The sequence below is a fragment of the Cetorhinus maximus genome, chromosome 3 (assembly GCF_964194155.1).
Source record: "Cetorhinus maximus chromosome 3, sCetMax3.hap1.1, whole genome shotgun sequence".
In the NCBI taxonomy this organism is placed as follows: domain Eukaryota; kingdom Metazoa; phylum Chordata; class Chondrichthyes; order Lamniformes; family Cetorhinidae; genus Cetorhinus; species Cetorhinus maximus.
In genome coordinates this window covers 112589833-112603742 of record NC_135881.1, presented here as the reverse complement: position 1 = coordinate 112603742, position 13910 = coordinate 112589833, and the positions used below count along the sequence as shown (strand labels likewise).

Sequence of the window (13910 nt, the reverse complement as noted above, 5' to 3'; positions counted from 1 at the left end):
CTCTGAGGGAAAAAAAAAACTTTCCTCATCACAGTCTTAACTGGGAGACCCCTTATTTTTAAACTGTGTCCCCCAGTATTTTGCTTTTATGCACCTGTTTCAGTGATTTGGAACAGTCAAATTTTCCTTTCTGTGTCCCCCTGATTTGGGTTATTCCTAGTTGTTGAAACACAGTTGCCCCATAACATTGCTCAGCTTCAGGGCATCTTTCTTTGAGTAACCATTTTCTTCCGAATTTTCAGGAAAAATCTTCTGGTATAGTCTGAGTAGGATGATTTTACTCAGTGCTGCAGATTCGAGCCTCAGCTTCAGATTTGTAATTATCTTCTTATTTCTCGCCCTCTTCCTGATCTGAATGGTTGAGTGAATTTATTTTCTCTGGGAACCGTCACACTGAGCCATCTCATGTAGCTGTATGGTTCCTATGCCTATTGAATCTTTAAACATATTGGCTTGGATTTTTGCATAAGTCGTCGGGACTCCGCGGCATAACCAAAATGGCAGACAGAACCCAGATCCCGAAGCCCTACCCCCATATCCGGCAGAAACCACTTTTGTCAGAGGGAGCATTGGTAGGGAAGTGACTTAGACAAGTGGGAAACCTAAAGTTAGCATTGGTCATTTGAACTCAGTGCTGAGTTTAAACAGACCCTATTTTTGCTGCAGCAAGGGCCTTATCCTGCAGTGTGTGAGTTGTGAATCTTTAGAGACTAAATGGCCTGGATTTTCACTCCTGACGTGGGTGCGCCAAGCCAGGAAATTTATCGGCTCGCTGCACCTGCCTCAGGAAAAAGAGACCTGAATGGCAGGATCTTAATTCTGAGGAGCGGGTACAGAATGGAGTTGGGCCCACCACCCTCAAATGCAGATCAGAGCTGCTGTGAAGTGTTGAGGCAGGTGTTTAAAAGGCCTGCCTCAGTTCTCTGGGTCTTTATCCCAGTTATTTTCATAAACGTTAGGCCCTCTAGCCCTCATCCCTCACATCTCCCTCACCCTCCTACCCACTCCCCATGTCCATACATGCCAATTTTTACGACTGCGAATCTTTACAAGTGTAAATGCTCATGAAGGGCAGATAAGGTCTGTAGAACTGTCAAGCTGTCAAGTTATTTAAATGGCCAGCTCTTTAAGAATTGGGAAAAAACTGCCTGCCTGTGTCTGTGAGAGTCGAAAAAACTTGTGCTAGCAGTTTTAATACCTATTTGTTGACGTAACCCTAACTGCTATCATTATAGCTTCATTAGTGTTTGGTTGTTTTCCACAACCTATCGTTATCGCAGTGGGGGTTGTAAGTTCATAGTTAGACTAGCAACTCAAAGTACTTATTAAAAGATTAGCTATCTTTGTTGTGGAGTTATGAATACAAATGTTTGGCTTTAATAAGAGATTAAGTACTTGAAGGGATTTAAATGTATTGAATGGGCTTTCATGAATGAGAGTGCTTTTTTTCTAGTGAAGTCTGTAACAGCTATTTAGAACTTTATTTCATCTCAGCATGGCTCCTGAGGTCTGCCTATGATGGATACTGAGTGAGTTGGCATGGAGGGTGTAAGGTCAAAGTGTAGTGAGTAGGGGATCATGAGTTGGCACAAAGTTGTCATAGAGGCTATAGGGAGCTGTGGGGATGGGTTTGGAGGCATGGGTTGGTATGGAGGGTTTGAGAGGCCATTGTGAGTGGGTAGATTCATGGGTTAGCATGAGTTGGCATGTATGGACATGGGGAGCGGGTGAGAGGGCGAGGGAGGGGCGAGGGCTATAGGGCCTAATGTTTATGAAAATAACTAGGATAAAGATCCAGAGAACCGAGGCAGGCCTTTCAAACACCTACCTCGACACTTCACAGTCCCTATGACCAGCTTTGATCCACATTTGAGGGTGGTGGGCCCAACTCCATTCTGTACCCTCTCCCCAGAATGAAGATCCTGCCATTTGAGTCACTTTTCCCTGAGGCCAGCGCAATGAGTCAATAAATTTCCTGGCTTGGTACACCCACTTCAGGAGCAAAAATCCAGGCCATCGTCATCTTCCAGGGTATGGATGCTTTGATTTCTTTTACTTCACATTCACCTTGTTGCTCTATCTCTGATAATTCATTTACCATCTTCTTTCTTTGTTCTGCATATAATTTCCTAGTGATTGGTTTTCCACAGGCTCAACAGTTTGCCACACATTTCATTCTGTCTGTGATCATCCAAAGCTCTTACACATTTTTCTCTCTCTCTGGTGCGCATTCTTTTGTTGCTGTTTCACTGCATCACCCTGCTGTCTTTCTCTTGACTTAACTAAAAACCAGCCGCTTGGGTGGTCAGCACCTTCATCTATCTGCTCATGGCTTCATGTGCTCTGGTATTGTCTACAGCCTGTGATATTCTGAGCTTGTCCTTTCCAATCAATATTTTTTGTACTTCAAGGTGTACAGAGCTCAAAATAAGCTGATCTTAGCAGTCTTTCACCTGTGCACTTAAATTTACATTTTATAGCTATAATTTTTATTCTTATTAGGAAATTAACAGCAGGCTCACCTGATTCCTGCCTCAGGGCTTGAAATTGATATTGTAAATCTAATGATTTGACGTTGGCAGGAGATACATGTTGAATTTTTCAAAAATATTGTCAGGGTTTTTGTTGTCTTCACTCAGCTCCCAACTATTAAACAAATTTAATTTTTTCTCCTGCCCACAAAAGGACGTAGTTGACCCTTTCCTCTTGGATAATACATATAAACATGGAAAATAGGAGCAGGAGTAGGCCATTTGGCCCTTCGAGCTTGCTCCGCCATTCATTATGATCATGACTGATCATCCAACTGCACCCGCTTTCTCCCCATATCCTTTGATCCCTTTCACCTCAAGAGCTATATCTAACTCTGTCTTGAAAACATACAATGTTTTGGCCTCAACTACTTCCTGTGGTAGCGAATTCCACAGGCTCACCACTCTCTGGGTGAAGAAATTTCTCCTCATCTCAGTCCTAAATGGTCTACCCCATATCCTCAGACTGTGACCCCTGGTTCTGGACTCCCCCACCATCGGGGACATCCTTCCTGCATCTACCCTGTCTAGTCCGGTTAGAATTTTGTAGGATTCTATGAGATCCCCCCTCATTTTTCTGAACTCCAGCGAATATAATCCTAACCGACTCAATCTCCCCTCATATGTCAGTCCCGCCATCCCAGGAATCAGTCTGGTAAATCTTCGCTGCACTCCCTCTATCGCAAGTAAATTCTTCCTCAGATAAGGAGACCAAAACTGCACAAAATATTCCAGGTGTGGTCTCACCAAGGCCCTGTATAATTGCAGCAAGACATCCCTGCTGCTGTACTCAAATCCTCTGGCTATGAAGGCCAACATACCATTTGCCTTCTTTACCACCTGCTGCACCTGCATGCTTACCTTCAGCGACTGGTGTACAAGGACACCCAGGTCTCATTGCACATTCCCCTCTCTCAATTTATAGCCATTCAAATAATAATCTGCATTCCTGTTTTTGCTACCAAAGTGGATAACCTCACATTTATCCACATTATACTGCATCTGCCATGCATTTGCCCACTCACTCAGCTTGTCCAAGTCACACTGAAGCATCTCTGCATCCTCCTCACAGCTCACCACCCCACCCAGCTTTGTGTCATCTGCAAATTTGGAGATGTATTTAGTTTCCTCATCTAAATCATTAATAGATATTGTGAATAGCTGGGGTCCCAGCACCGATCCCTGCGGTACCCCACTAGTCACTGCCTGCCATTCTGAAAAATAACCCGTTTATTCCTACACTTTGGTTCCTGTCTGCCAACCAGTTTTCTATCCATCTCAATACACTACCCCCAATCCCATGCACTTTAATTTTACACGCTAATCTCTTATGTGGAACTTTGTTGAAAGCCTTCAGAATGTCCAAATAAACCACATCCACTGGCTCTCCCTCATTGACTCTACTAATTACATCCTAAAAAAATTCCAGTAGATTTGTCAAGCATGATTCCCCTTTCGTAAATCCATGCTGACTCTGTCCGATTCTGCCACTGTTTTCCAAGTGCTCAGCTATTAAATCTTTCATAATGGACTCTAGAATTTTCCTCACTACCAACGTCAGGCTGACTGGTCTATAATTCCCTGTTTTCTCTCTAACTCCCTTTTTAAATAGTGGGGTTACATTAGCTACCCCTCAATCTGTAGGAACTGTTCCAGAGTATGCAGAATCTCGGAAGATGATCACAAATGCATCCATTATTTCTAGGGCCACTTCCTTAAGTACCCTGGGATGTAGATTATCAGGCCCTGGGGATTTATTGGCCTTCAATCCCATCAATTTCCCCAACACCATTTCCCTTCTAATACTAATTTCTTTCAGTTCCTCCCTCTCATTAAACCCGGTGTTCCCCAACATTTCTGGTATGTTATTTGTGTCCTCCTTTGTGAAGACAGAACCAAAGTATGTATTTAGTTGGTCAGCCATTTATTTGTTCCCCATTATAAATTCCCCTGTTTCTGACTGTAAGGGACCTACATTTGTCTTCACCAATCTTTTATTCTTCACATACCTATAGAAACTATTACAGTCAGTTTTTATATTCCCCGCAAGCTTACTCTCGTACTCTATTTTCCCCATCTTAATCAATCCCTTGATCCTCCTTTGCTGAATTCTAAACTGCTGCCAATCCTCAAATCTGTTGTTTTTTCTGGCCAATTTGTATCCCTCTTCCTTGGATATTATACCAACTCTAATTTCCCTTGTAAGCCATGGTTTGGCCACCTTTCCTGTTTTGCTTTTGTGCCAGAAAGGAATAAACAATTGTTGCAGTTCACCCATGCATTCTTTGAATGTTTGTCATTGCCTATCCACCGTCACCCTTTTAAGTAACGTTTCCCAATCCATCATAGCCAACTCATGCCTCATACCATCGTAGTTTCCTGTATTAAGATTCAGGACCCTAGTCTCAGAATCAACTATGTCACTCTCCATCTTGATGAAGAATTCTATCATATCAGGGTTGCTCAATCTCAAGGAACCTCGCCTAACTAGATTGCCAGTTATTCCTTTCTCAATACATAATACCCAGTCTAGGATGGCCTGTTCTCTAGTTGGTTCCTCAACATATTGGTCCAGAAAACCATCCCGTATACACTCCAGGAATTCCTCCTCTACGGTATTGTTACTAATTTGATTTGCCCAATCTATATGCAGATTAAAGTCACCCATAATTACAGATTTTCCTTTTTTGCATGCGTCTATAATTTCCTGTTTAATGTCATTCCCAACGTTACCACTACAGTTTTGGGGGTCTATATACAACCCCCACTAACATTTTTTGCCCCTTAGTGTTTCTCAGCTCTACCCATACAGATTCCACATCGTCGGAGCTAATATCCTTCCTCACTATTGCGTTAATTTCCTCTTTAACCAGCAATGCAACTCCACCGCCTTTTCCTTTTTGTCTGTCCTTCCTAAATACTGAATACTCCTGGATGTTCAGTTCCCATCCCTGGTCACCCTGCAACCATGTCTCCGTAATCCCGACTATATCATACCTGTTTATATCTATTTGCGCGGTTAATTCATCCACTTTATTGCGAATGCTCCTCACGTTCAGGCACAAAGCCTTAAGGCTTGTTTTTTTAACATTACTTGTCCCGTTCCCACTATTTTTCACTGAGGCCCTGTTTGATTCTTGCCCTTGAATTCTCTGCCAACCACTTTTCTTATTCCCCTTTCTGTCTTTTGTTCTTGTTCTTGATTCCCCCTCCTCTGACTCCTTGCAGAGGTTCCCATCTCCTTGCCATTTTAGTTTAAACCCTCCCCAACCACTCTAGCAAATATTCCCCCCAGGACATCTGTCCCGGTCCTGCCCAGGTGTAACCCATCCAGTTTGTACAGGTCCCACCTCCCCCAGAACCAGTCCCAATGTCCCAGGAATCTGAAACCCTCCCCCTCACACCATCTCTTCAGCCACGTATTCATCCGATATATCCTGATATTTCTACTCTGACTAGCACATGGCACTGGTGGTAGTCCTGAGATCACTACCTTTGAGGTCCTACTTTTCAACTTACTTCCTAACTCCCTATATTCTGCTTTTAGGACCTCATCCCTTTTTTTACCTATGTTGTTTGTACCAACATGTACCACAACCACTGGCTGTTCACCCTCCCCCTTCAGAATGTCCTGTAGCCGCTCTGAGACACCCTTGACCCTAGCACCAGGGAGGCAACATACCATCCTGGATTCTCATTTGCAGCCTTAGAAACACCTATCTATTCCCCTTACAATTGAATCCCCTATAACTATTGCATTCCCACACATTTTACTCCTCCCCTGTGCAGCAGAGCCAACCATGATGCAATGAATTTGGCTGTTGCCTGAGAGGCCATTCACCTCAACAGTATCCAGAGCGGTATATCTGTTTTGCAGAGGAATAGCCACAGGAGATTCCTGCTTGCCTGGTGGTCACCCATTCCCTTCCTGCCTGTGGACTCTTAGCCTGTGGTATGATCATCTCTCTATACGTGCTGTCCACGATACTCTCTGCCTTGTGGATGCTCCACAGTCTCCCCAGCCGACGCTCCAGCTCCAAAACCAGGGCTTCCAGGAGCTGCAGCTGGAGACACTTCCTGCACACATGCTGGTCCCGGGCACTGGAAATGTTCCTGGCTTCCCACATAGAGCAGGAGGAGCACACCACGGCTTTGAGTTCTCCTGCCATGACTTACCCCTTTAAATTAAATTAAACCTTTTGAAAGCTACTTCATATCAAATAATGTCAATTACTCTAGGGCCCTTCTTCCCTGTTTCTCATTGTTACAGAATATAGCCCTTACAAACAATGAACCACAAAATAAGACCTTAAAAACTATGTGATAAAAGTCGTAAATACCTACCTGACCGTACTCACGGTACTCAAAGGATCAGCTCGTTCCCTCCTCACCAAAGTCCCTCAGTCACCAAACTCCAAATTAAGCACCCTACTGCAGCCCAAAGCACCACTCCAGTGCAGACAAAGTCAGCACTTTAAGATGGCCTGTTTTTATACTCTCTGAATCTAGCCTCTGAAAACCTCTTTAAACCAGTTATCTAATTAACTAGTGTAGCTGCAAGCAGAGCCTGTATAAACCCTGGTTTAAAGCTGGCCTAAAACTCACCATCTTCCACTGCAAACAGCAACTTTTAGTTAATTACTAAATTAAAGAAAGACTAGACTTTAGATAGAAATTAACCCTTAAATTCCCTCAGTCACCAAGCTCCAACTTAAGCACTCTGCCGCAGCCCAAAGCAGCACTCCAGTGCAGACAAAATACATTTTAGAAAGCTGTTGAATGCTAGTCTGGACTTTTGTTTAAACTTCTCAACTGTCTTTATGATGTCATCAGCTTCCCAAGTCATTACGGGCTGGGGTCGTTTCTTTATTGTTATGGTGATTGCCATTTTGTTTTTGCAAGATTCACTTGGTTTTTTTCTTTCTCATTAATTTGGATTGATTTTTCAATCTAATTGCATTAAATACATTTAAAATGTTTGGACTTTTACTTACAGACACCCACTGCCACCATGTTATGTCACCTGATCTCCATTAGTTAGAAATAATCACACTTTAGACTCATTTTGTCGAATGTATTTCTTACAGTTCCCCATATGGCTGGTTGTTACTCAGCATATAACTGTGGTGCAGCAGTAAGATGTGGCAACCTGGATGTACATTCTCATGATAATTTGTTCCTATTTATTTATGAATAACATAACAATGTAACAGACATGTTGGTATGTATTACAAAGGGGCTGGACTAAAAGTGTAAGGATCTTGCTGCAGTTTTATAGGGCTTTGGTGAGACCACACCTTCAGAACAGTGCGTAATTTTGGTCTTCATATTTAAGCAAGCATATGCCTGCCTTGGAGGCAGTGCAGTGAATCTTGGTTTGAATCTTGGGTTGAGAGGTTGTGCTATGATGAGTAGATTGGGCCTGTACTCTCTGCGGTTTAGAAGAATGAGAAGTGATCACATTGAAACTCACAAGATTCTATGGGGGCTTACAGGACAGTTGCAGAGATGTTAATTCTCCTGGCTGGGGAATCTAGAACATGAATGCACAGGATAAGGGGTCAATCATGTAAGGTTGAGATGGAGAGGAATTTTTTCACCCAGAGAGCGATGATTCTTTGGAATTCTCTACCCTGGAGAGCTGTGAATCCTCAATCATTATTCAAGGCTGAGATAGATTTCTTAACTGTAGGGGAAGCAAGGGGATTGGGCGGGTAAGTGGAATTGAGGCCAAAGATCAGCCACAATAAAATTGAATGATGGAGCAGGCTTGAGATGCCGTATGATCTTGTGCTCCTGCTTTTTATGCTGCCCTTACTTTCTTAAAACCAGCTCAGAGTTAAAATCAACCCCACCCCAAGTTTACAGCTTCTGCAACGTGGTGCAGAATCAATCCCCAATATGATAGGAATGAAACTACTGAGGTATCAGAAATAGTTGTTTTTATAAGCCTTAAATGCCTAAAATAAAGCACTCAAAATATTTTCTTGTACATCTGAAGCCATATCAAAGATAAATATGAATGTTAACCTATAGCTTTTGAACTTTCCAATTGGCATATTTCCATCTGATTTCCAGAGTGTCTGGATCTGGACCTATGCAGTGCCAACTTTGCCTGGTACCCCACAGTTTGGAATATAACTGCATAAATGAGGTTGTCAATTATGCAACCATCCAAGATCAAAAGGAAATCCCAGGGAAAGTTATGAGCAATGGGGATATGATGACCGACTGCACATAATTACTTTTCCTGCAGGCAACTTCACCCACCAGAAGCACATATCAGGAAATCACGGGGCTCACTCAATCGGATTCTCCATTCATTAATTCTTAATCGGTGAAAAATAATGGGTAGCACACATGCAATTCACTATAATGAGCTCACAGCGAATGAGGTCCCCGCCAGGCATAAAATTGCCCCTAAGGGCAGGATCTTCCAGTCCCACCCACCGCCGGGATCGTCCAGACCCGGCAAATGTCATTGGACTTCTGGCTGGGCCACCAAATCTCCCGCGGCGGATTCCGCTACGATGGGGCTGGAAAATCCCAGCCTAAGGTTTTGATTCATTTATAGTCAGAACTGAAAATGGCCAGATATTTGGATGGGTTTAGACAATGCAAAAAGGATCACTGAATAAAAATATTATTATATGTGCGTGAATGACTTTGAATCCCTGGCTTTGATTTGATGTGGGAATCACAGGTACGCTGGGGCTGAAGTAGTTGGCAAACAGCCTGGCCTCTTTGGAGCATGAGGTCTGGGAGGTTTTAACTCCCAGGCTTTATTTCCATGCATGAATTCTGACTCAGGCTTGAAGGCAATGGGAATAATGTCACTGTTGGCGGATGGGACTCGGGAATAAACGTGGGGTCAGGTTGCTGTTGTTCCCCGTAAGTGTAAATAAGGAGGCAGTCCTTCTCTTCCTTGTTCAGTAGGAACCTATTTTGAAAGAAAAAAATAACATCACTTTTAGTTGGGCTTCCTTTGGCCAGGATTCCAGCTGTTATCAGCTAATGCCAGAGGGTCCAAGACTGTACTGGCCTAAATTGGATCCATAGTTAAAGTGATGTGTATCCTAACAATATTGTTGGAATGTAATCTTGATACTGGAATTAGAACCCCACTCCTCTGGGTCAGGTGACCTTACTGTGACGAAAGTCAGGGAAGTGAAAATGGCAGAGGTACTGTGAGAACACCAGGACTGTGGCACGAATTCGCTGGCCCACACCTTTTCCATCAGACAGATTCGGTTAAAATCAATCCCAAAGGTTTAAGTTATCCGTATATTCAGAGAACCCTCCTAAAAGTGAAAACCTATTAGTTTTTTTGTAAATTTATTCAAAAGGTTGAATAACCACTGATAAAGGATATTAGTAACATCTATTTGTAATCCCCTGTCATCCTAGGGCTAAAATAAAACAAGAGACATTTTAAGTATTCCATGATCCATTTTTGTTCCCAAAAGCAATTGCTGCTGCATGCTTGAAGTGACTATTTTGAGAATGAGCATCCTGTTATTAGCATTGAGATCACTATGCTTAGTCAAGCAAGTCATTTGCTGTTGTTTCATGAAACTCCACCTACTGAAGATGTTAAACCAGCTCAATTATTTCACCAACCTGTTAAGAATTGGTGGAATTCTTTTAAATGATGATTTTATTTAAAGTTCGTACTCAATAGTTTGAATTATTTCACTTCACTTTTCACCGTGTAGGAGGAGATGTAATGTTATTTAGTGAACACTTAAGCTGGAGATTTTCGGCGCCGTTGGCGGTGAGCAGTGGGGGACAATATAGCCAGAAGGCCAAAAATCGGTTTTACCCCGTCGTGTAACCAGTTTGCGATTGTCCGCTCCACTCGTCAGTGGTGGGCTGCGTTTCCTACCACCGCACATTGGGAACCTAATTTCAATACTTTAGCATCTCATTATAAGGCCATGCATGCCGGAATCATCCCCCCACGCTGGATCGTCCGGGCATGTCGGCGTGATTGCGCACCGACATGTTTTGCAACTGTACACAAGTGACGTGCACCTGGCGACCTGCAATTCACTGGGGAGTTTGTGGTTTGTTTGCCTACCTTGCTTCGAGCAACACTTGCAGTCGGTAGCGCCAGGCTTCGCAGACAGCACCACATCACTTTTAGGGGGGCTTACGGGCAGGTCTCTACCTACCAGACCAGCCATAAGGCAGGAGTGGCTTTTCAAAGGCTGCAGGGCAAGGGCATTGCCTGGTTTAAATTACAAACAATGCTTGGCAGTTAACTGTCAGCCACCATCAGTGATGCATTCTCCGTAGCAAAGCCACTTGCCAACCCTTGGACACTCTCTTCACATACAGTATAAATCGTTGTTTTCCCCTTATATTGTTATTCTTGCGCGTGTCCAGATGAATACAAGACAAAAAGCTTAGACATGTCTCTTTTTACAGCAATAGCTTAAGTATTTATGTCATGTCCAATTGTCTGCTATTTTAACATGTGCATTGCCCATTTAAAATGATTAATATATCTGCTAAACAGCTAAAGGAATCCCATACAAACACAGCAAGAGTTTAGCAGTAATGTTAGCAGTGATTTCTATGCTAAACAGGGGCCATTTTCAACTGTCAGACATTCGTTCCTTGTCTAAAAAAATTGCTCCTCTTGTTTGGGATGCTCCCGGTGGGGCTGCTGGGATTAGAGTGCTGCGGGCCATTTGATTGGCCAGCAGCTCTCGGAGGTGCAGCTTCCTCCCAGATTGGGGTAGAACTCTCGCCCTGAGCCAATTAACAGCCCAATGGCTGATAAATCGTTGCGGGGTGACCTGGTCAGGCAGAAATGGGCTCACCCCTGACTTTTCAGCTGGGGTGGTGGGGAGTGCAGCCACCACTTCCATGTAAAATTGCAACCTTGATTTGTACTTTGATCTCAGTACTGGACATAGAATTTCCCAGCAACCAACTATAGCCCCCTGCGCTGATGACATCATAGCTGCTCATTCCTTTGTTTGTCATCACACATCTAAGATGAGAAGGAAGAGACAACACTAACATGACATCTGCTGTCGTACAAAAACCTAATCAAACCCACAAATATATGAAGCGGTATTTATTAGGAACAATGGCTGACACCGGCAAGGGATTGCAAAATTGAAGCCCACTCTTAGGGTCCAAGTAATTGATATAAATCATTTGAGTTTTACTTTCATAATTTTTAGCCTCAATCATATTGCCTTGAAATCCCTCCTATGTACCTATTACTCTCTTTCCAAAAAGGAACACTGTTGTCTTATCTATATACAGAAAATGTGAAAGAGATTTGGTTATCTGTGAGGCCATTATGTAAGGCAAAACAGAATCTGGAGATGCAGAATTAACCTAGGGAAGAATGAAAAATCAAGAGAATTGAGAGGGAGAGGAATGGAGAAGAGTATAACTTAGACTTAATTAAATATCGTTTTAAACATGTAAATAATTATGCAAAATTTTGAAAAAAAACCCTTTCAATGTATATTTTGAATTCAGATGCACATTTTACCAGCAAGTAAGCTTTTTTCATCTCAGATGATTTTATAACAGAGTTTTCCCCAAAATTAGGCTGTTAGCTTATGAACATTCTGCTATTGCCAGTTTATTTAGAATGTATTGTCAGAAATACGCAAGAGACAGGGGCCTCAAAGTTCTGATAGCTTGACGGGGAGCAGCAGTCCTTCACTTTCTCTTTTGACGTTTATCCATGATGACCTTGTACAGTCATTAAACTGCTCGTGGAAAAGGGTCCTTGGACTACAGAATTGTCACTTACTGCCTGCACTGCCTCCTTTCTTCATGCTATGCTGTTAACAGGTATTGGTACCACACCCACAATTGCAATCCCCTACCCTGGCTACCCTCTACCACCCATCCTAATTACAGTAAGTTTATTTAACTCTCTCTGAGTAGGTTACTCCTATCTTTTTAGTTATGGTTGATTCCTTCACTGATTCCTGCCTGCTGACTCTAATTTAAGTGCAGTCTATTTTAAAATCCTCACCATTCCTCAACACAGAAAAAAAATTGCAGCTCCCATGCACAATGTAACAATTGCTGACAGCTCTTGCACATTTTTTTCACCCATATATATTCAAATAAGCTGACTGCTGTCCATGATAGAGTCAGCAGCAGGAAATTTGGGCAGGCAGAAATCCCTATCCACGGGCTTTTAGTAGGAGATCATAGGATTTGGAATTTTGAGACTTGGAACCAAACCAAAGTTTACATTAGGAACATGACCATCTCCTTCTCCTATACTGCATCTCTAATATTTCTGCTCCTACTCTTAGTTTGAGATAAGGTGTAGGTGCACATCAGATTTAAAAATGATCTGTGGCAGACAAAACTCATCTTATTGAAACATGTAAGAGATTAAGGGGCTTGACAGGATAGATGCTGAGAGGATATTTCCTCTCATGGAGGAAGCTCAAAGTAGGAGTCACAGTTTAAAACTAAGGGGCAGGATTTTCCCCCATTGGGGCCAAAGTTGAAGGACAGGCGTGCTTCCGATCGGTGCTCCTGATTGGAGGCACGGCGCCATTTTACGTGGGCAGGCCAATTAAGGCCCGCCCAGCATGATGTCCTCACAGAAGCGCCATGTGCTCCCTGTGCAGGCAGGGGTGAGGGGGGGAATCCCAAAATCGAGAGTACACTCTTTCGCGCATGCGCACGAAATAGCGCATTCATCTCCCTGAGGCTAAGTGCAGCCTCAGGGAGATCGGCTCTAAATGTGAAAAAGCTCAAAATAGAAAAATAAAATTTCCCTAACATGTCCCCTCATGTGACACTGTCACATGAGTTGGGACATGTCCATAATTTTTACAAAAACTTTATTAAAATGTTTTAAAACCTACATGAAACCTTATCCAGCTGGTGGAAAAGGTTTTATGTTTTTTCTAGTTGCCGCCGGGGCTCCTGGCCTGCCCGCCAACTGTAAGGTTGGACAGGCAGGTTCTTTAATTACTTAATTGACTCTGTCAATGGCCTCAATTGACCATTGACAGGTCGGCGGGCATGCAGCCGATTTTGCTGCTTCCCCGCCTACCTGAAAATTAAAATGGGGCACGGTGACGTCGGGAGTTCCCCCCGCCATCACCGTGCGTCATTTTACACGTCGGCGAGCGGGCCCTGCCCCCCGTCGCCGAGATGTAAAATCCTGCCCAAGGAGTCTCCCATTTAAGACACAGATAAGGAATTTCTTCTCTCAGAGGGTCGTTAGACTCTGGAATTCTCTTCCACAGAGAGGCTGGGTCGTTGAATATATTCAAGGCTGTGTTAGACAGGCTTTTTATTGACAAGGGAGTCAAGGGTTATGGGGAATGGGCTGGGAAGTGGAGTCAAGACGACAATCAGATCAGCCATGATCTT

General features: G+C 43.2%; 1 protein-coding gene across 6 annotated transcripts in view; it reads left to right on the top strand.

Moving 5' to 3' along the window:
* Positions 1 to 13910, top strand: part of dgkb (diacylglycerol kinase, beta) — a 959831-nt gene that overhangs the window by 651004 nt on the left and 294917 nt on the right. The gene's annotated exons all lie outside the window — the stretch shown is intronic.